General features: G+C 40.9%; 1 protein-coding gene across 2 annotated transcripts in view; it reads right to left on the bottom strand.

Annotated features, from left to right (window-relative positions):
• The window catches only part of GREM2 (gremlin 2, DAN family BMP antagonist), a 125,034-nt gene that overhangs the window by 4,700 nt on the left and 98,830 nt on the right, over positions 1-21,504 (bottom strand). The window lies entirely within an intron of this gene.

Raw genomic sequence — 21,504 nt, 5'->3', positions numbered from 1 at the left:
GGCTGGGGCCCACAGAAGTTGAGTCATTTACCTGAGGTCTCACAACCACTAAATAATCGCCCAGGATTTGAAGCCAGCCAGGCATCTACCTCCAGAGCCATCGATGTTAACCAGCAGACATGGATATGATTACAGAAATTAGTAAGTACAAAGTAGAGAGAAGATGGGTGTCGTTCACAAGTTTCTTTAAAAATGAGTATTAAAGATAGAACTGGACATAGGGTAGGAAAATTACTAGTTGCATCTGTATTATTACATATGAATAATAACATTAGCATTTAACATTAGCACACAGATATTCAAATCATTCAAATGAGTCATAAGTTAGAGTCTCCTAGTAGAAACTAATTCTCAGGTGTGAATTAAGAAATTTCCCTAGCTGACTTTGGGAGGCCAAGGCAGGCAGATCACGAGGTCAGGAGATCGAGACCATCCTGGCTAACACGGTGAAACCCCGTCTCTACTAAAAATACAAAAAATTAGCCGGGCGTGGTGGCGGGTGCCTGTAGTCCCAGCTATTTGGGAGGCTGAGGCAGGAGAATGGCGTGAATCTGGGAGGCGGAGCTTGCAATGAGCCGAGATGGCATCACTGCACTCCAGCCTGGGCAACAGAGCAAGATTCCGGCTCAGAACAAAAATAAAAAATAAAAAAATAGAAATTTCCCTTGCTGTATTAAAACTGTCTGATGACAATGCAAAGTGTCATCTCATTTGCATTAGGAGACTATGACACAAATTCAATAGGAATGGGAATCAGAGAGAAATTATTCTTATGTCATCTAAAACGTGGCTTGCAGGGGGCAAGCCAAAGTCTGACTAAAGTGAAAGATAGACTTCAAAGTGTGATTCACGTTTTAAATTTTTGTATGTTTATTAGTAGCCCCAAGGAACACTAATACCCAGCAATATAGAGAACTCTGATCTCTTTTTACAATGGTAGCTACCAATGTAGCTGTCACCAATGTAGATGTTACCAACATCATCATCATCTTTACGTTTACTCATTTTCTGTTTTACCATCTCTAGGACTCCACGAATTCCCATTCTTTTAACATGCGTACCCTAAAATGGACATGTAACAATTATATATACATCGTATGTATCATATAGTAATACAGTATACATCAGTTATAATGTTATATTTATCAATCGTAAGTATATAGAAATGACTAAAATTGAATATTAAGTATGTTAAATGTTTGAATTTTTTACATGTCTCAAATATATCCATGCTAATGGTAATAGCAAGTATTTGTTGATTCTCAAAGTACATCAAACACTTACAGTTTACTTTCATGTATAAACGTATTTAATGATCAGGGTTCTACGAAGTAGGTACTATTATTTTCTGCATTTTATGGATGAGGACACTAAGGCAGTGACAGGCTGCCAAGATTCTACAGCCAGTATGTGAAATATTTGAATCCAGGCATCCCGGCTCCAGAATCTGAGCTCTGGGTGAGTATAGCTTCCTCTTTGTTAAAAATATTTACATTAAAATATCTATGTTAAATTATTTCTCTGAGTCTCAGTCTAAGTCTAAACCACAAGAGGCCTTTGCAGGCTACCTTGGAGATGATTCCTTTATTCATCAAGTATTCATGGAGCATTTATTCTGGAGTAAGCACTGTGATAGGCTTTGTGAATTCCAGTATCTTAGAGAATAAGGCAAAGGTTTTTTTTTGTTTTTGTTTTGACAGAGTCTCACTCTGTCACCCAGGCTGGAATGCAGTGGTGTGACCTCAGCTCAGTGCAACCTCTGCCTCCCAAATTCAAGCAATTCTCCTGCCTCAGCCTCCCAAGTAGCTGAGATTACAGGTGTGCGCCACCAGGTCCAACTAATTTTTGTATTTTTAGTAGAGACGGGGTTTCACTATGTTGGCCAGGCTGGTCTCGAACTCCTGACCTCAAGTGATCCGCCCGCCTTGGCCTCCCAAAGTGCTGGGATTACAGGCCACTGCGCCAGGCTAAGGCAAAGTTCTCACAGGGTCGGACGAGCCTTTACAAGATCTCCCCGCTCCCCTGCATCTCACCAGCCTCCTCCGTCCTCTCTCCCACTTGCTCACTGTGCTCCAGCCATACTGGAAACAGCCCATCTGTTTCTAGAATGAGCTTGGCATTCCTGTGCTCTAGAGCCTTACCTTGTCTTTCTCCCAAATGTCTACTTGGCCTTCTTCCTCACAGTCTTCAACTCTTTGCTCGGTTACCACCTCTGTAGCGAAGGCTTAATGTTACCTTCACCACCGTCGTGGACGTCACCATCTCCTCCTTCCCTGCTTTATCTTCCTCCAGGGAACTTATCATCTAATGAGATAGTATTTCATAATCGCACTTGTCTTTCTTGTCTGACTTTTCTCCTGGGAATGTAAGGTCCGAGAGAGAAGTCCTGCCTGTTTTGTTCATTGCTATGTCTCCTGCTCTCAGAACAGTGCCTGGTGTACAGTAGGCACTCAATAAATGTGTTAAGGCCAGGCACGGTGGCTCATGCCTGTAATCCCAGCACTTTGGGAGGCCAAGGTGGGCGGATCCCCTGAGGTCAGGAGTTTGAGACCAGCCTGGCCAAAATGGTGAAACCCCATCTCTGCTAAAAATAAAAAGAAATTAGCTGGGCGTGGTGGCACACACCTGTAGTCCCAGCTACTCGGGAGGGTGAGGCAGGAGAATCGCTTGAACCCCGGAGGCAGAGGTTGCGGTGAGCCGAGATTGTGCCATTGCACTCCAGCCTGGGCAACAAGAGTGAAACTCCATCTCAAAAAAAAAAAAAAAAAAAATGTTGAACGAAATATGGATACTATACAGGTCATTGCCTTCAACAAGTCTGTAATTAAGAAGCTAGAGAAAGGCATGCAAATGACTGCGTGACAAAGGTATTTAGGAACAATGGCCTGGGTCCTTGTAGTAGTGATCCTGTGACCAATGGCATCTGAATCACCTGTGGTACTTTACAGTGCACATTCCTGGGCTCAAGAAGCATTCTTTTCAAAAAAAGTTTTAATTAAATTTTTTTTAATTTTTAATTTTTGTGGGTACATAATAGGTATATGTATTTATGGAGTACATGAGATCTTTTGATACAGGCCCCAAAGCATTCTGGGTCAGTAGTGTTGGGGTGGGGCTTCAGATCTGTATTTCTAAAAATTGCCTCACCTAATTCTGACGGGATCCGATGGCCACAAAGGATAGTAAGGGCAAAAGGGAAAAGCATCAGTTCTACCTGGAGAAGGAGAAGGAGAAGGAGGTGCTTAGGAAGTCACAACTAAGTGGGTCCCTTGAAATCTGAACAGGATTCCTCAGGGCAATGATGTGGGCAAAAGCAAAGGGGTTTGGTACTGTCGATGACACTGGGCAAAGGGAGTAAAAAAAAAATTGAAAGCAGAAAGGAGAAAAAAAAGGAAGTTTTTTTTTGCGAAAACATTTTGTCCAGCACGATGATTAAAATTGTAACGCCTAGTTTTTAAAGGGTTTTTCTCATGCCTCCTTAGTTGCACACATGAAATGTCATATGAAAATGGCCGCGCTTCCAGCTGGCTCAGGCCAAGTGTCAAGTATTGGACTCACTCCCCTTACATAGCTTATTATATTTGTGGAATGATTTGTGATCTCAATAACCTCTTAAAAAGAAAGTATTTTGGTTCCATTTTAATAATTTCCGAAATTATTAACATTCTGAGTAAACATAACCAGGAGTTTGCAAGTCCCAGCCAGGAAAGATTGACAGAGCCAGTCTGGTCCTCAATTCCTAGCTCCAGTAACAGCTTCACATGCGTGGTAGATAGGCTCAAAAATGCACGCTTTCCTTCAACAGGTCCTCGATCTTATCAGAGAGAACAGAGCTAAGACAGAGCTAACAGAGCTAAATCAGATCAATTTGAGGCAAAAACTCTTAGGGCCAATAGTATTAGATGTGGTGCTGGGCATTCTTTGAACTCATTAACATGTTTTCAAAACATCTGGCAATCACCCTTAGAAGTTACGGCTCACAGGAAGCTAAGCAAAAATGCAAACCTTCGATTTTCAGGAAGGGGGAAAAGAGGTTGAGGAAATCTCGATGACTGGGGCCGAGTCAGTCTCTTCTCTCTTTCCTTTCCTACGTCTCGTTTCTTTTCTCCTTCACACATAGCGATAGTAAGATGGCCAAGGATCTGGCATCTCACTGTCAGACAGGTAAGCAGGCAAGAGGTGTTTGGCCATGGTGACCCACAGTGACTGTGAGGCTGTATCCTCCTACTTCAGAGCATTCAGGCAGTTGGGCCAGCAACTGCTAACAGCACCTACACTGCTGGCCCTTGGCTGTGCAGAGTTCACCAGGAGAGAGAACGTGCTTGCCTCTGTCCGTTCGCTCACCATCCCTGCACAAGCATGTCAGCGGCCCCGCCAGGACCTGCATTTAGCACTTTATAGAAAGTCCCACTCTGTCCTGAACCACTTTGCTAATCAGAAAAATGGTTGGCACACAATTAACCTCTCAGGAATGTTGCCACCCCTGCCAGTAACGACAGCACTAGGATACTTCATTTTATTCTCACATCTTGTATTTGGCTTGTATCAGAAGAAACTCATAAATAAATCCTGTTGGTTTTATTAACCATCTTTCTGGCCTGACCATGTTCTCAATTTGCAAGGGGTGCCAGGACTGTAAATGCTGATGGTCTAAGCAGACTGGGTTGGCCAAAGTTGGTTGTGCAAAGAGAGAGGTAGTGGAAGTGCTTTCCTTTTAAGTGAACGCCCTCGGGCCTGGCCTCTGTAGATACCAGAATAAGGACTGCGCAGGCCAAAGCAAGCTAGTATTTAGGCAGCTGAAGAATCTGTCACAGGCCCCTTCTATCAGCCGTTCCTAAAAGTGGCAAGACCTGAACAGGGGTTCTACAACAGGAGCTTGAACAATAAAACTTCCTGATTTCTAGGAAAGAATACAGTAGTGCTGAGTCATCCTTCCTGACAGGCAAATGCAAGCGACCAATGGCTAAGGGTACAGCTAAGCTGATGAACTCACTCCCAGAGTGGCCTTCTTGAGTTTTAGAAGTCAAATCAAGTTAGCCATGGGCTGTGCAGGAATGGTGAATGGCGTGGGGCTGAAACTTTTTCTACAACCTGAGGATTTTATGGCGTTCTTGGAAAGTTGAATGGAAGTCCCCAGGGCTGAATAGCTGAATACTGATAGGCACACCTGGGATAAACTTGCTCCCATTACCCAAGTGAAAACCATCGCAGAACCAAACAAAACTCCCAAAAGATTACACTTCAGAGGTCATTTTTATGAGAGTTAGTACTGCCACAGCCTCAACTACTAAAGGCATTTCATCGATGACTTGGATTCTTAGGCTGGGAGGGTGGTGGTCTGGCTCTTCCATTAAACCTTTAGAGATACAGGTCGATGTTTCTTGGCCCCGGGATCAGGGATCATCCTCGCAGCCAAAGATTGCTTGCTTGCTGAAACCACTTACCCCCAGCTTCTATAAACTAAGGCAAACTATGGCCCACAGGCCAAACCCAACCTGAGATCTGTTTTGTAAATAAAGTTGTGTTGGAACACAGCCACAGCCACTCATTTAGTCTATGGCTGCTTTGGTGCTATAAGGGCAGAGTGAGCGGTGGAGACATGATAATATAATGCCCATGGTCTAAAATATTTACTTTCTGGCCTTTTACAGAAACACTTTGCTAAGTCCTGCTCCAAACATTTTCTATCCAATTCAATCTTTGCCTTCTCTTTAATGTCGAACTCTTTTGCCAGAAAAGTAGCTTTCAATTTTAAAATTTCTAACTATGAAACATTTCAAACAGAGAGCAAAACAGAAAATATAACAATAGGTACTCACCAGAAAGATGAAAACAATACTGACATTTCCCATTTTTATTTTGCAATCTCTCTTTCAGTTTTGAAAACGTAATGTAAGTAAAGCTAAAATGCTCTCCTATCTCCTCATCCCTCACTGAGATGACCAGCATCCTGAAGTTGGTATTCATGGTTCCTGTTGCTGCTTTTGCTGCTTATGTTCTGTGTATCAGAGTATGTTTGAGTGTGGGGATAATCTTTTTTTTTTGAGTCGCAGTTTTGTTCTTGTTGCCTAGGCTGGAGTGCAATGCGCGACCTCAGCTCACTGCAACCTCTGCCTCCTGGGTTCAAGCGATTCTCCTGCCTCAGCCTCCTAAGTAGCTGGGATTACAGGTCCCCGCCACCATGCCTGTAATTTTTTTATATTTTTAGTAGAGACGAGGTTTCACCATGTTGGCCAGGTTGGTCTCGAACTCCTAGCCTCAAGTGATCCATCCACATCGAACTCCCAAAGTGCTAGGATTACAAACGTGAGCTACCATGCCCAGCCGATAATCTTTACATAAATTATATCACACTCTTCTTTTGCAACTTCTTCCCCCCAAAATATGTGTTTGGGATCTGTAGAAGGAGCCTGTTGATCCCCACCACTGAATATTAAAGCACAGTTTATTCATTCAGCTTATGGAGGAAGAGTTGTTTTCCTTCTAGTTTTTCACTATTGCCAATAGTGCTGCACTGAACATTTTTGCACGTGTTTATGCCCATCTGTTAGAGTTTTTCTAGAGGAGACACCGGGCAGTGGAAATGCTGGGTCATAGGATGTGTTCAACTTGAGCTTAACTAAGTTGTGCCAAGTTGCTTTCCAAATGCTGGTACCAGTATCCTTTCCCCTGGGTAATATGTGAGTCCCTGCTGGTGCACATATTTGCTAATTCTTGGTGTTACCGGATTCATCACCTTTTGCCTATCTGAGACATTTGAGATGGCATCTTATGATGATTTTAATTTGCATCTCTGATTGTACATCAAGCTCAAATGCCATGGCTGTGTGACTGAAAACAAATGATTACAACTTACCCGAAGTGAGAGAAATTGAAATATGAGGAAAGGAAAAATAAGAATTTCCAACTATAAATCTTCTGAACTGTCATGGAAATAATAGGAAGTGACTTGCAACTTCAAAGCAGAAAGATCAGGGCATCCCACATGACTCAGAAGTTTGAAATCCAAATGGATTCATTTACTTTTCCAAGTGACATTGCCTGAGTGGAACATTGACTATCATTTTGTTCCAGGAGAAGCTTAATTTCATCTGGAAAAATTATATTATGTTTTCTTAAAAAGGTTTTCAACAGAGAAGAAATGATGCTATCATTACTTACTTTGACTTCTGGACAGCAAATGCACCATTAGGGAATTTGTAATCAACGTTCTAAATCTTTGAAGAAATTGTTGGGATAAATTCAGGATAGGAAATGGAATGCTGAAGCAAGATGGCAGCAAAGCATTAAATTAAATAAGGAGATGAATGAGGAAGCGCTTGGAAAGCTGTGCGTTTATACACACATGGGCTGCTTCTCTCTGGGTCACATCCACGTGGGAATGGGAGGGAGAACATGGTTTCTGGGCCCGGAGCTGCCCATGTTGTGACCCTGTGTGACTCACTCCCAGGCTTCTCTGGGTTCTCCCCTGTAAAATGGTGTTAATGGCACTTGCCACCCTCTGGACCCTGTTGCTGTCAGAAGAATGTGACACTGAAATCACATCAAAACCCAAGAACCCTCTGAACGAAAAGGACCATGAGTTTAATTTGAAAGGAAGGAAGAAATCAGAAGCTATCTATTAGAATTTTACAGCCAGTGACATTGTTCTCTGCAGCCATTAGGCAGTACCTAATATCTTCTTTTATCAGATAAAGATTTTAGGCTGCTGCCCGAAACACCAATCATGCTCTCGTGATTCCACACCCCAAAGACCCCCTCTTCGACCTTCCTAGGACAGCATTCTGTGTCCAGTGAGAGCTAAAATAGCAGACGTCCACTTCCCTCGGAGCAGAGTATAGCTTTTATGTCTCTGTATACATAAAAATTCAAGAGGCCTGTCTAAAATGCTTTGAACAAAATCAAAAACATCCTGTCCATGCAACCCACCAACTTTTCCTGTTCACTCTTACTTCAAGCTACTTCATTATACTTGCTGTTATGTTAGTTTGCAGGAATGGTGACAGAGCACATAGCAAAGCCTGATGAAACTATCACTGTAACCCCTTTTTCCTCTGGAACTCTTGAGAAAATATTTTTAATTGTTTTGCTTCACTCTTCCAATATCTGTTCGTGATTTTTCTTTCTGTGCTCTCCTCTTAAAGGTTGGTGTTCCCCAAGAATTTTTCCATAACCCTGTCTTCTCATTCCTCACATTTCTACTAAGAATTTCATTCATGCCTACAACTTCAACTAGCTCTCTGCCCATGACTCACAGACCCTCTACTCAGCTGCCTATCAAATATTCCCCAAATGTCCTGTAGGCACCTCAAATTCTATATGTTCCAAATCTTATCATATCTTCCCACTCATCTGCTCTTCCTCTGACAGATGCTATCCCAATGAACAGAACAGCACTGATCCTTTCACCTCAGCCAGAAAGTTGAATCTGAACAGACTCTGTTCACCTACTTCCTGAGAGTCAAGATCTCCATTCTTCTTCACTAACAGAACCATAATTTGTTCAGGTATTGGATTTCAAGTTCTTCATAGACCTTTCTACACACCGTGGAGTTGAAAGTTGGTTGGTCCAAGCCAATTGGTTATTCCACTCTCCTTGCAAGCGATTGATTTAAGCATGGGCAGTAAGGTAACTGTGAGGCAAGATGCAGCGTCCTTGGAAAAGTTTTTATTCCCTGATAAAAAGAGACATGCTGGGAGAAACTACCGTTCAGGTCTTTATTGTGGTTAGGCAAGGATGTGACGAGTGAGGCTATAGCAGCATCCATGAGGGGGCAATCATGGGATGCAAGTCAAATCTTTGCAGTATAGAGCACAAAATGGAAAGCAACTGGATTCTTGATTGTGTTATTAAGCCACTGTACTCAGCAGCCCTGGAATTGCTGACCTCTGGACTTTGTGTTCGTGAGTTCAATTCTTTAGTATTTACATCACTTTTGCATAGCTACTGGAGAGTATCCCAGTTTATCTTCCCGTATATTAAGTCCATCGACAAGACCTCATTTTCTTTCATGCCTAACTTCTTAATCCCACTGTTACCACTTTGGTTTAGATCCTCATCATCCAAACATTGTGATAGTCTCTTCACTGGCCTCCCTTCTCCCTTCAGATTCACACTCTCAGATCCATCTTCTCAACTCCTATCGGAGTGGACATTTTAACATGCAAATCTGTCTGTGTTATTCCTTCACGTTAAACCCTTTAAAGATTTCTCATCACTTACAAACAAGTTCAAAGTCTTTGGCACAAGGCATAGGCCTTCTGCAATCTTTGTCTTCTTCCCGTCCCATCAGATAGTATCCCTTTACCTTACACCTTATGCTTGAAACGCCCAAAACTTAATGTGTTCTATCTGCCACATGCAAGGCTGCTTTCCACTCCCAAATAGCTATTTCTTTAGGCTGAAATATTATTTCTCTGGCCACTGTTAGTCACTTAGGCTTCATTAAAATGCTATTTCCTTTGTGAAACGATACATGTTTCCTGTGCTCTTTATTTTTGCCATGGTCATGACAGACTGCCTTCATATAGCCAATAGACATGGTGTAGCTATTGTCTGCACATTTTCTCCCCGACTGGAGTCTAAGTGATTGGAAGAGAGGGGTATTTAATCTTTGTTTCCACAGTCACTTACAGTGGGTCTAGAGCATAGTTTTAAATGTTTATTAATTTATGAATGAATGAAGGACTGGATGATTGACTAGGTTTTACCTACACTAGTATAGATGTGATGTTTTTTCTATTTTTAAAAACCATAAAGAAGAGCTTGAAACTGGCTTAACTTCTCAATAGGAGTGATACTTTCTACATAAGCCTTTAATCACAATAATTTAATGCATATCTAGGTATCAAAATCAGAAGTGAACATAATTATTAAAAATGGAATATTTGAAAAAATGGAAAACAGCTGTTCAGTACTAGTAATTTTCGCAGGTCCTTATCTTCCTTTTATTCCAAACTGTCTTCCACTCCTCTTTGCTCCTTCAATCACTCATCTAATATTCTTTATCATTTCTCATCTTAACTACTACAGCAATTCTGGGTAACTGGTCTTCAAATCAGCATATGTCTAATCCTCAGGGACTACACGTAGGCTTTCCAAGAGGTATGTGTACAAGGGTAGTTTTAGGGGAATCAATATACAAATCCTCAACTTCCATTTGTTTCTTTTCTTCCACAAGATCTGCTTGAGGAAGTGCCTACAATGGAACGGACAGATTATCCTTTCCTGCCTCTCTTCTTGCACTTGACAGAAGCAAGTGATAGCTCCCATCCAGCCCACTCTTATTGTGGTGTGTCACCTAAAACACAACAAAGGCGCTAGGGCACCAAGCAAAGGGACATCTAAATATTGTTACCCTCACTAAAAAGTAAATGACTAATCGATTCCTTTTGCAAGTCAGGCTGTTTCCCATAATTTTCTTTAAACCAAAATTAAAGGAGAATCTAATTACACTAACAGCTAATATATCACCAAAAATAATTTTTTGATAATGATTGCTTTAGATTTTTTCACATCTAAGTTTGAAGGATTTTAAGAGATCAAGACATTGCTATTAATAAAATACATTGTATTATATTCTATTTATGTGAACACATTTCTTTAGTATATATTATATATATAATAGATGATATAGTTTGGATCTATGTCCCCGCCCCAATCTTATGTCAAATTATAATCCCCAATGTTGGAAGTGAGGCCTGGTAGGAGGTGATTGGATCATGGGGGCAGTTTCTAATGGTTTGGCACCATTCCCCTAGTGCTGTGCTCATGATAGAGATGTCATGAGATCTAGTTGTTTAAAGGGTGTGGCACCTCCCCTGTCTCTCTCTTCCTCCTGCTCTGGCCATGCGAGAAGTGCTGGCTCCCACTTCAACTTCCACCATGACTGTAAGTTTCCTGAGGCCTCCCCAGAAGCTGAGCAGATGGCCAACATCATGCGTCCTGTGCAGCCTGCAGAACTGTGACCCAGTTAAATCTCTTTTCTTTATACATTACCAGTTCTCAGATATTTCTTTATAGCCGACTAATACAGTATATATTGCATATATGATTATACTATATGATCATACACACACACAGTAGGGAATGTCTGCTGAGCCCTGTCTCCTTTCTAGGAAAAAGTAGTATTCATATATGAAAACAAAAACAACAATAAAAAAACTCCACTCATGGGGCATCTATTTAAGAGACGAAAATAATTGAAATTTACCTTTTTGTATTTAATAATTATTTACTAAATTTATAAAATATTTATGCTATTTTGTCCTATTTTTCAGTGTTGCTGGGTATATTTATGCCTTTTTTATCAAATACTGTTCTTCACTCTAATGTGTAATCAATCCAAAGAGCCAAAAAAATTAATCCCCAAAATTTAAATACTTAAATCTGACCACATAATTAAAATCAAAATCTACATGCATTCTTTTTGTCACAGAAAAGAATGATAGGAAAAAAAAAGAATGATACGGTGAAAAGCCTTTTATATATAAAACCCATTATGAAACAGTTCTATGGGTAGAACTACAATGAAATATGAATTAAGGAGAAAAAATGTAAAATTTCCTTTAAAGGAGTATTTCTACATGTATTTTTCTTAAAAAATGTACAATAGTGGGTATAAAATAGCAATGGTATTTATATTCCTCTGGAGACATTTTAAAACGTGGTATAACCATTTTATTTTAAAGGTTCCAGTTTGCAATACTCTTTAAATAATATCTACTGCAAATTTTAGATGTCAATTAAAAAGTGTGAGAGGTCATAGATTTAGAACCAAAAATGTTTGGAGAGCAGTATAATGAAGTATATTAAAGTATATTATTATATTACTATTATTTGCAAGCATGAGAATATCATTAATGATTCTGGGCAAGAAGCATAAGTCATTCTTGAACTCTTTGATATGTAACAATTTTATGTCCACATGAAAATGTTATAAAGAAAGACCTCAGGCTTCATTCCTCTCCTAGTCACTCACTTACGTCTCTTGAATTCTGCAGCCTCTCTTTCCTGACAGTTTTTCAAAACAGTCTATTAGCTAATGGGTCCATAGAGGACTGGAAAGTCCCATATTAAGTAATTTAATTGAAACAAGAAGTCTGGTTTGGTCGGTGTTAAGTCTTACGCACCCTGCCTTTTTCAAGTTAGCTTTATTGACAACTGATGCTGAATTCAGACAAATTAGAGTGCAAATTCAAGGCTCTCAACCAAGGAAAACAAACATAATCAGAGACAACCAGGAGACTTAAAACATGCCAGTGGATATGGAGTTACGGAAAAAGTGAAGAAAAAAAGTGTTGAAAACGGATTAAAAATGAATACCAACGCCAAAAGCATTCTCCATTTATGAGGCTATGCTAGGCAGCACTTTTGTTAAAGTTGTGCACATTAATTTATTCATTCATTCATTTTCCATGTTCCATGCACCTTCCTAAGGTTTGAGATACAGAGAAGAATAAGACATTGACTTCCTCCCTGGAATAAGACAAAGAAACCAAAAGGGACAATAAACCTGGACATTGGAGGCTAGGGAATTGGCTGTTTGAGTAAGCCATGAAAGACAATGTGAGCCTGAGCTAAGTGGTGATGGGGCTAGGGGTGAAGGAAACATTTTAGATGTTTGGGCTTTAGCGTATTGAAGGGATTGAGTGACGCAACAATAAAGAAGGGGGATATCTAGGTAGCTGCTTCAGGCAACTGGATGATGGGGCTGGAGCCAGGGCCGGTATTCACCATGATAGAGAATATCAGAGGAAGAGCTGGTTTTGGGCAGGGAGGGGAGTTTCTATGGCACAAGGAATGAAAGACGTCTGGTAGAACATGGGCCTCAGAAAATTGCTCTGCAGCAATGCCCAGCTCTGTGTGGGTAATAAGATTACTGAGCGGTAGAGTAAGAAGAAAAGTGGGCTGAGAGTGAAACTCGGGGGAACACCAGCTTTTTCCTTCCTTCCTTCCTTCCTTCCTTCCTTCCTTCCTTCCTTCCTCCCTCCCTCCCTCCCTCCCTTCCTCCCTCCCTCCCTTCCTTCCTCCTTCTCTCCCTCCTTCTTTTCTCTCTTTCTTTTTCTTTCTTTCTCTCGCTCTTTTTGCCCAGGCTGGAGTGCAGTGGTGCAATCTCGGCTCACTGCAACCTCTGCCTCCTGGGTTCAAGCGATTCTCCTGCCTCAGCCTCAAGTAGCTGGGATTACAGGCATGTACCACCATGCCCGGCTAATTTTTGTATTTTTAGTAGAGACAGGGTTTCACCATGTTGGCCAAGGTGGTCTCAAATTCCTGACCTCAAGTGATACGCCCACTTCGGCCTCCCAAAATGCTGAGATTATAGGCATGAGCCACTGTGCCTGGCTGGAATACCAGCTTTTCAAAGAAGCAAGGAAATCTACAAAGGAAGACAAGGAAAAGCAGGAATAGCAAAGGCTATAAGAAGGCAGATGAGGGAAAGGCTGAAAAGTCTTCACTGGATGGAGAAAGGTCACCTTGGTGGAAGAATTTCAGAGAAGGACGGTGGGGGTGGGAGGGAAACAAGATTGCAGTGAGGAGGAAGTAAAGACAGTGTGTACAGAATCCTGTTGACTATGCTTTAAAATGTTGCTGATAAACCATAATTCATCTGCCCTTCCAAATATTTAAGGATCTACTCTAAGTGAAGTAAATGAAATAACTAGAGAGGATGGAAAGTGTTTTCTGACCCACAGCATTGGGAACCCAAGATACATCATCCTGAAAAGCTAAACAACGAGGTACGTGCCGAGCTGGTGCCTGGGCTTGAAATTCTGTCTATTTTTTCTGAAATTTTGCTTGTTCCTCAAATAATTAACCTTCTCCTCCAAATACCTAACCTTACTAGCTCTCTACAATGGAAAACTTCATCAGGGTAGAGACTAAGTCTGTTTTGTTCACCACCGTATCTCTGGATTTTCGCACAGGTCCTGGACACATAGTAGATGACCAATACGTATTTATTGAATGAAAGAACACACATCTAATGTTTCAGGGAAGCTGTAGATGTTGTATTTGCTCATATTCAGACAGCCAGAATATAACTGATATTTGAGAAGGGGAACGTCTGGGAGGTTAGGAGAATCATTCCTTGGCCTTTTTATTTTGGAAATAAAGCAAATGTAAGTGTACCATTCATGCAGCAAATATTTACTGAGTGCACATGTGCTCGTGATGTTTCGTGTCCATTCTGCCTTTTATAACTGTTTAGATCTTTCCTAGGATCAGCCTAATTATAAATAATGTAAATAAAAAGGACTTCTACTGAACTTTTGAAGTATTTGTAGAGAATGTTTCTTGTTAACATCAAACGGAACCAGTTATACCTTAAGCCAAGCTTATCAAGTATTTTTTAATACACTGTTTCCAAACACAAGTATTGGCACATTTTTCCACAGAGCAAGTTCTATGAACAATCTATTACTTGTATGCAACACAGATTCAATAAAGGACTCTCTTTTTCTTGTATAAGTGGATCTCAAACTTCATTATGAACACAACACACCTGGGAATGCAGATTCCAGGTCCACGTACTTCTAGAATTCCCTGACTCAAGATCTGAGCTGGAACCTGAGAATTGATATTTTTAATAAGCACCCCATACTCTGAAAAACAAAGCCCAAATTATTTGTCTAAAATGTAATTATTTGGGCTCTGGTCCATTGCCTGGGGAAAACTTCATTAATTATATCCTCATTAATAAGGACCAGAGACTAATGCAGTGATACGTAGCAATCAGTGTTAGAGTTAATTGAAATTTAGATCTAACATCTCTTCTTTCTTTGAGCAATTTCCCCATGTTTAGAGTAGAGGACTTCTTTAATGATTTGTGACAGGAAGATGTGAGCGAGATGATTTGAAAGTAATTGTGACATGTGTTTCCAATTAGGATGCCTTTCTTCTTGAGCCTGTGTGCTGTGCCTTCTGCAGCTCTATGGAGGGTCATGTTGAGAGAGGCCCCTGCACCGGGCCCAGTGGACAGGGTGTGAACCAGGGACCTGGCTCACTCCAACTCAGGTGTAGTGAAGGTCAGCATACATGTCCAAGCAGGACCCAGGAGCCAGCTCATTTGATTTTTTTTTTTTTTTTTTTGAGACAGAGTTTCACTTTTGTTGCCCAGGCTGGAGTGCAATGGCACGATCTTGGCTCACTGCAACCTCTGCCTCCTGGGTTCAAGTGATTCTCCTGCCTCAGCCTCCCGAGTAGCTGGGATTACAGGCATGCGCCACCAAGCCCAGCTAATTTTGTATTTTTAGTAGAGACAGGGTTTCTCCATGTTGGTCAGGCTGGTCTCAAACTCCCAACCTCAGGTGATCCGCCCCGCCTCAGCCTCCTAAAGTGCTGGGGTTACAAGCATGAGCCACCGCGCCCTGTGCTCATTTGACTCTTATGACCTCCCTGCCCCTTTCTCTCCCCACTTTCCCATGAAGTTTGAATCTCTTTCAGGCAACACACATTGAATGGGAACTTAAGAAGCGCAAGAGAATCTGTAGGCAGGCGTCTGTTATGGTGGAAGGGGTCATAGAAGGCATTCTGCATATTCAATATGAAGAAGATCATATGTATTTGGTGGAAGTAAGTACTGGAGAGGGTAGTGATGGGGTGTCAAGAAATCATGATCCCTGAGAGCTGCTGGCAAATATTGGAAGTGCTGTCATGTGGAAGCCACGGTTAAGCCTTCCTGGGCTACTCCAGAGCAAAGCTAAGATCAATGAGCAGAGAGACTGGGAGAAGTATTCTTACTCAATACATCCATTTATAAAAATAATTATAGCTCTTTAAAAAGCAAATGGTAGGCTGGGTGTGGTGGCTCACACCTGTAATCCCAGCACTTTGGGAGGCTGAGGCAGGTGGATCACAAGGTCAGGAGATCGGGACCATCCTGGCTAACACGGTGAAACCCCCTCTCCACTAAAAAAAAAAAAAAAAATTAGCTGGGAGGGGTGGCGGGCGCCCGTAGTCCCAGCTACTCGGGAGGCTGAGGCAGGAGAATGGCGTGAACCCAGGAGGCGGAGCTTGCACTGAGCAGAGATCGCGCCACTGCACTCCAGCCTGGGCGACAGAGTGAGACTCCGTCGCAAAAAAAAAAAAAAAAAAAAAAAAAAAAAAAAAAAAAATCAAATGGTATCTGGAATATGTAAATCCACAGGGACAGATTGCAGACTGGTGGTTGCCAGGGGCCGGGGGTGGAGGGAGAAAAGGACAACAGCTCCTTAATGAGTACGGGGTTTCTTTTGGGGGCAATAAAAATGTTTTGGAACTAGATAGAGCTGGTGGTTGCAAAACTTTGCAACACTTTTCAGTACTAAAGGCCACTCAATTGTGCACCTAAGATGGTTAATGTTATGTTACGTGAATTTCACCTCAATTAAAAGAAACGAATTAGCAGAGACGTTAAAGTGGTGATTTAAAAGTTCCACTTATTTTAAAACTATTCAATGAACAAACTCAGTTTGTGGTTAACATTTAAATTAATAAAAAATCAAATATTGTTCTCTTTTTCTCTGAGAAAATACGTAAATGAAGGTTTTGTGATTATTCTTCCAGGAGACAAAAAAGAGACATCTGCATTAAGTAGAAAGTGACACTAGGTATGAACCAAGTTAACCAGCTTTTCTTTTTAAAAAACTTAATCCTTTTGTCTTTAAATTAATTTTATTTTGGTTACAAAAATTCTTTGCTATTTGTAGAAATTTTGGAGAATTTAGAAAACATTAATGACAACTACAAGTAACTTTCAATGACTATATAATCTAACACATATGTGTGTTCAAAGTAGTTAATTATTCTTCTGTTTAGGTTGTTTCCAGTTTTCAGCTTTACAAGTAATACTGTCTTGAACAATAGTGTACATATTAATTTTGGATTATTATGATAAGTTAGGTATCTAGAAGTAGCATTAGTTTCTCACTAAGAGACCTTGAACTCTAACATTTGATAAGTTTGAGTATAGTCAGCCCTCCATATCCACAGGTTCCACATCTGCCTATCAGAAATATTCAGGAAGAAACCCAAACAATGAAAAATAACACAACAATAAAAAATAATACAAATAAAAATACAGTATAACAACTATTTACATAGCATTTATGTTGAATTAGGTATTATAAGTAATCTAGAGATGATTTAGAGTACATGAGAGAATATCCATAGGCCATGTTTACGCCTTTTATGAAAGGGACTTAAGGCCAGGCCTGTTGACTCACGCCTGTAATCCCAGCACTTTGGGAGGCCGAGGCAGGCGGATAACCTGAGGTCAGGAGTTGGAGACCAGCCTGGCCAACACGGTGAAACCCTGTCACTACTAAAAATACAAAGAAATTAGCCGGGTGTGGTGGTGGGTGCCTATAATCCCAGCTACTCGGGAGGCTGAGGCAGGAGAATCACTTGAACCTGAGAGGTGGAGTTTGCAGTAAGCCGAGATCCTGCCACTGCACTCCAGCCTGCAGCCTGGGCGATGAGAGCGAGACTCCATCTCAAAGAAAAAAGGGACTTGAGCATCCGCGGATTTCGGTATACTTGGGGGATTCTGGAACCAATCCCTTTTAGATACCGAAGAATGACTGTATCTGTTTAGGAAATCAAGTGTCTGTGGTCCAGGGAAAGATGAATGAGAGCTGCTGCACCCCCTCGTACCCCAATAAGAGTAAGTGTGGAAACTGACACTTCGAAACTCCAGACCAGGTCAAGGAGCCAGCAGACCAGACAGAAGTTAAGCAGAAGCAGGGAAAAGAACATGTGCTTTCCATCTTCTCTGTACACTTGTCAAACCATTTTAATTGTAATTTTTGTTTGCTTGGGCAAATGGTTTTTAAGCATAATAGATTTATGTTGAAGATCCAGTTACCATTTCAATGCAAGAGAATAGTGAAGGACAAAGGAAAATTATTTGAGGGAGATTTTTTCTCAAGAAAAATACAAGAGAAGAATTTACTGGTGAAGAATAAAGAATATATGTGACTAGAGCATCAGTATGAAAACTTCTAATAGCGTGTTAAATAAATACCTATTGATAAGAGAAAAGTCTCAGCATCAAATGGGACAATATCCTTCAATATTAATAGAAAATGTAAATTTTAAAAATAAAAAGCGACTTGTCTGGATAACTCAGCACCGGGCTAGTAGAATCATTCCAGAAGTTATAATTAAAATTCCACATACTTTCCTACTACTAAGTCTCTTTCTTTCTTTTCGCAATGAATTACTTATTCATCTTGATCAGTTTCTTAAAGTGAGCTTCCCTGACTAGTAATATAAATATCATCCGAGAACTTGTTAGAAACGCACATTTTGTGCCACTCCCCAGACCTACTAAATGAGAAAATCTGTGAAAGAGATGAGGTGCTTTGGAGCCCAGCAATCTGTATTTTAACAAGCCCTCCAGATAATTCTGGCTTTTCACACATGAGCTTTCTGTGACAGAACTTATAAGCAGAGGGCTTTAATGAAAATAATTTTAACCACTGAATGCAGCTTGCTCTGCTTTTTGCTAATTGTAATACATTCTTACTTCCCTGACACGTTGTTTTAAAGAAAAAAACGATAAAAGCAATATGACATTTGAGATCTTACTTGTTTGAAACACTCTATATAAAAAAGTTTCCAGAATCATTCCATGTAAGTTTTCATGTAAAATACTCACATTCATATTTCAGTTTGTTGACAGAATTTGTTATACATTTCTTTTAAGTTATTAAAGTTATGGCCCTGATATTAGTAGAAATTTAATATCCTCTATAATCCCAATTCCTGTTCCTGAACTCTCCATTAGACAACACTACTTTAGCACTTTCAAGGAAATGTAAATTGATTCATTCTCAACATATACTTATTGTGAGCCTACTATGTGCCAGGTGCAGTGGTGGGCACAGGAATACAGCAGATATGATCCTGTCTTTCCTAGAATTTACATTCTAGAGAGGATACACAGATAATACACTAGTAAATGTTATAAAATATTTTCAGATAGCAGGAAGTTCTATGAAGGACATAAAAAGACATGATAGTAGAGAGAATGGTGTGGGGTAGGACATAATTAGGTTGAATGGTTAGGGGACTTCCCTACGGCGTGCAACGTGAGACGTGAATAACAAGCAGGGATGATACCCAGATGTGTGAGAAGAGAGAATAGCTAGCATGAGAATGAACTGGGATGAGGACAAACTCTTCAGGTTCTTAGAAGAGAAAGGAGGCCGGGCGCGGTGGCTCACGCCTGTAATCCCAGGACTTTGGGAGGCCGAGGCGGGCAGATCGTGAGGTCAAGAGATCGAGATCATCCTGGCCAACATGGTGAAACCCCGTCTCTACTAAAAATATACAAATTAGCTGGGTGTGGTGGCACGTGACTGTAGTCCCAGCTACTTGGGAGGCTGAGGCAAGAGAATCGCTTTAACCTGGGAGGCAGAGGTTGCAGTGAGCCGAGATCGCACCATTGCACTCCAGCCTGGGTGACAGAGCTAGACTCCATCTAAAAAAAAAAGAAGAAGAAGAAGAGAAGAGAAAGGCCAGTATGGGTGGAACTTGCAGTGCAAGGGGGCCAGTATCCAGAGATGGGGATGCGGCAGATGGGGACCAGATCATGCATGGTCTTATGGACTGTGATAAATGTTTGGATTCTGTGTTTGGTTAGAAGCCACAACAGGGTTTAGAGTAGCAAAGTGACATCATCTAATTTTATGTCTTGGAAACTTAACTCATACTGCTTTACAGAGAAAGGAAGGTATATTGGTGAGAATGGAAGTGGAAGACCATTTAAGAATTACTGGAATAATCTACAAATGAAAAATAATGACAGTTTGCACTAGGGTGGTAGTGGAGAAAAAGAGATAGAAATGGCTTTAAAAGTGTTTCAGAAATACTCCAGGCGCAGTGACTCATGCCTGTAATCCCAGCACTTTGGGCGGCTGAGGCGGGTGGATCACCTGAGGTCAGGACTTCAAGACCAGCCTGGCCAACATGGTGAAACTCTGCCTCTACAAAAAATACAAAAATTAGCCAGGCATGGTGCCACGCATCTGTAATCTCAGTTACTCGAGAGGCTGAGGCAGGGGAATCGCTTGAACCCAGGAGGTGGAGGTTTCAGCGAGCTGAGATTGCGTCATTATACTCCAGCCTGGGCAACAATAGCGAGATTCCATCTCAAAAAACAACAAAAAAAAGTGTTTCAGAAATAAAAACAACGTGTCATATATTCCATTAGAGGTGAGAGTGGAGCAAAGTTTTTGAAGTAAGCAAGACTAGAGGAAGAAGAGTTTTGGGCAGAACTCAAGGGTTCTATTTCAGCCATGTTAAGTTTGAGATGTCTATTAGATTTACATTTGAAAAACTCAGGTTTTCTAAAGTTTACGTGAAAGGTGAGAGTGAAATGTACACACTGGAGTAAGAACAATGCTTAAAGTTAGGGATATGGATGAACATATTTAGACAGAAATTAGAGAAGAACAAGAGGTAAGAAACAGCTCTGTGGTCCTCCAGCCTTAAAAAGTACTATCAACTTTAACAAGAAGGCCAGGAGCAATAGCTCACACCTGTAATCCCAGCACTTCAAGACGCCAAGGCGGGAGGATTGCATGAGGCCAGGAGCCCGAGACTAGCTTGGGCAACATAGTGAAACACCATCTCTACAAAAAAATTTAAAAATTAGCTGGGCTTGGAGGTGCACACCTGTATTCCCAGCTACTCAGGAGGCTGAGGCAGAAGGATAGTTTGAACCCAAGAGATCGAGGCTGCAATGAACTCGATCTCCTCTGCACTCCAGCCTGGGCTACAGAGCAAGCCTCTATCTCAAACAACAAACAAACAAACAAACAAAAAACTGAACAAAACAAAACATACTTTAACAAGAACATTTTCAGTGGAAATGTTTTGAAAATGAAGCCACATTAAATAGGAAAGAGGTGAGGATGTAGAAACCATACCTGTAAGCAAGACTTTTTGGAGGTTTTACAAATACATAGGACAGAAATAGCAGCTGGAATGGGGAGGGGGACTGACGAGGTTAAGGAAGGGTTGTGGGTGATTTCAGTCCAAGTGATGTGCAATTGTGCCATTAAGCTTGCTCTTCAATAAAACAACTACAAATGATTCCAACAGATCCTGCAAATCCTCAATACATACACTTTTACGAGTCTAATTAATTGGGTACTAATTTCCTCCATTCATAGTTTTGATTATTTACTAAATGATTTTTATTAAATGGACCTACTAGTCCAACTTCTTTTTGCCTCACTTTCACTCTCCATAGTTAAAATAATCTGTTACTTTCTCCCCCTTTAATGAGATCAAAGTACGTCAGAATTAGATAATATCTCAGAAGTGCTTTAAGCCTCTTGGAAGTATTCTATATCAGGGAGACGTTTATTATTTTTCCTCATTTACTCATTTCCTTTCTCTCTCTGGGAGGGCACTTTTGAGATTACATGAGGTTGGAATTTATGAGTAAAACAACACAAATACTTAACCCAAGTACTAGCACTTAAAGAAAAAGGGATAGGGGTCATTGCAAA

Source organism: Nomascus leucogenys, chromosome 5, assembly GCF_006542625.1.
Source record: "Nomascus leucogenys isolate Asia chromosome 5, Asia_NLE_v1, whole genome shotgun sequence".
In the NCBI taxonomy this organism is placed as follows: Eukaryota; Metazoa; Chordata; class Mammalia; order Primates; family Hylobatidae; genus Nomascus; species Nomascus leucogenys.
The sequence above is the reverse complement of the archived record's forward strand: the minus strand, read 5'-3'. Positions and strand labels throughout refer to the sequence as shown.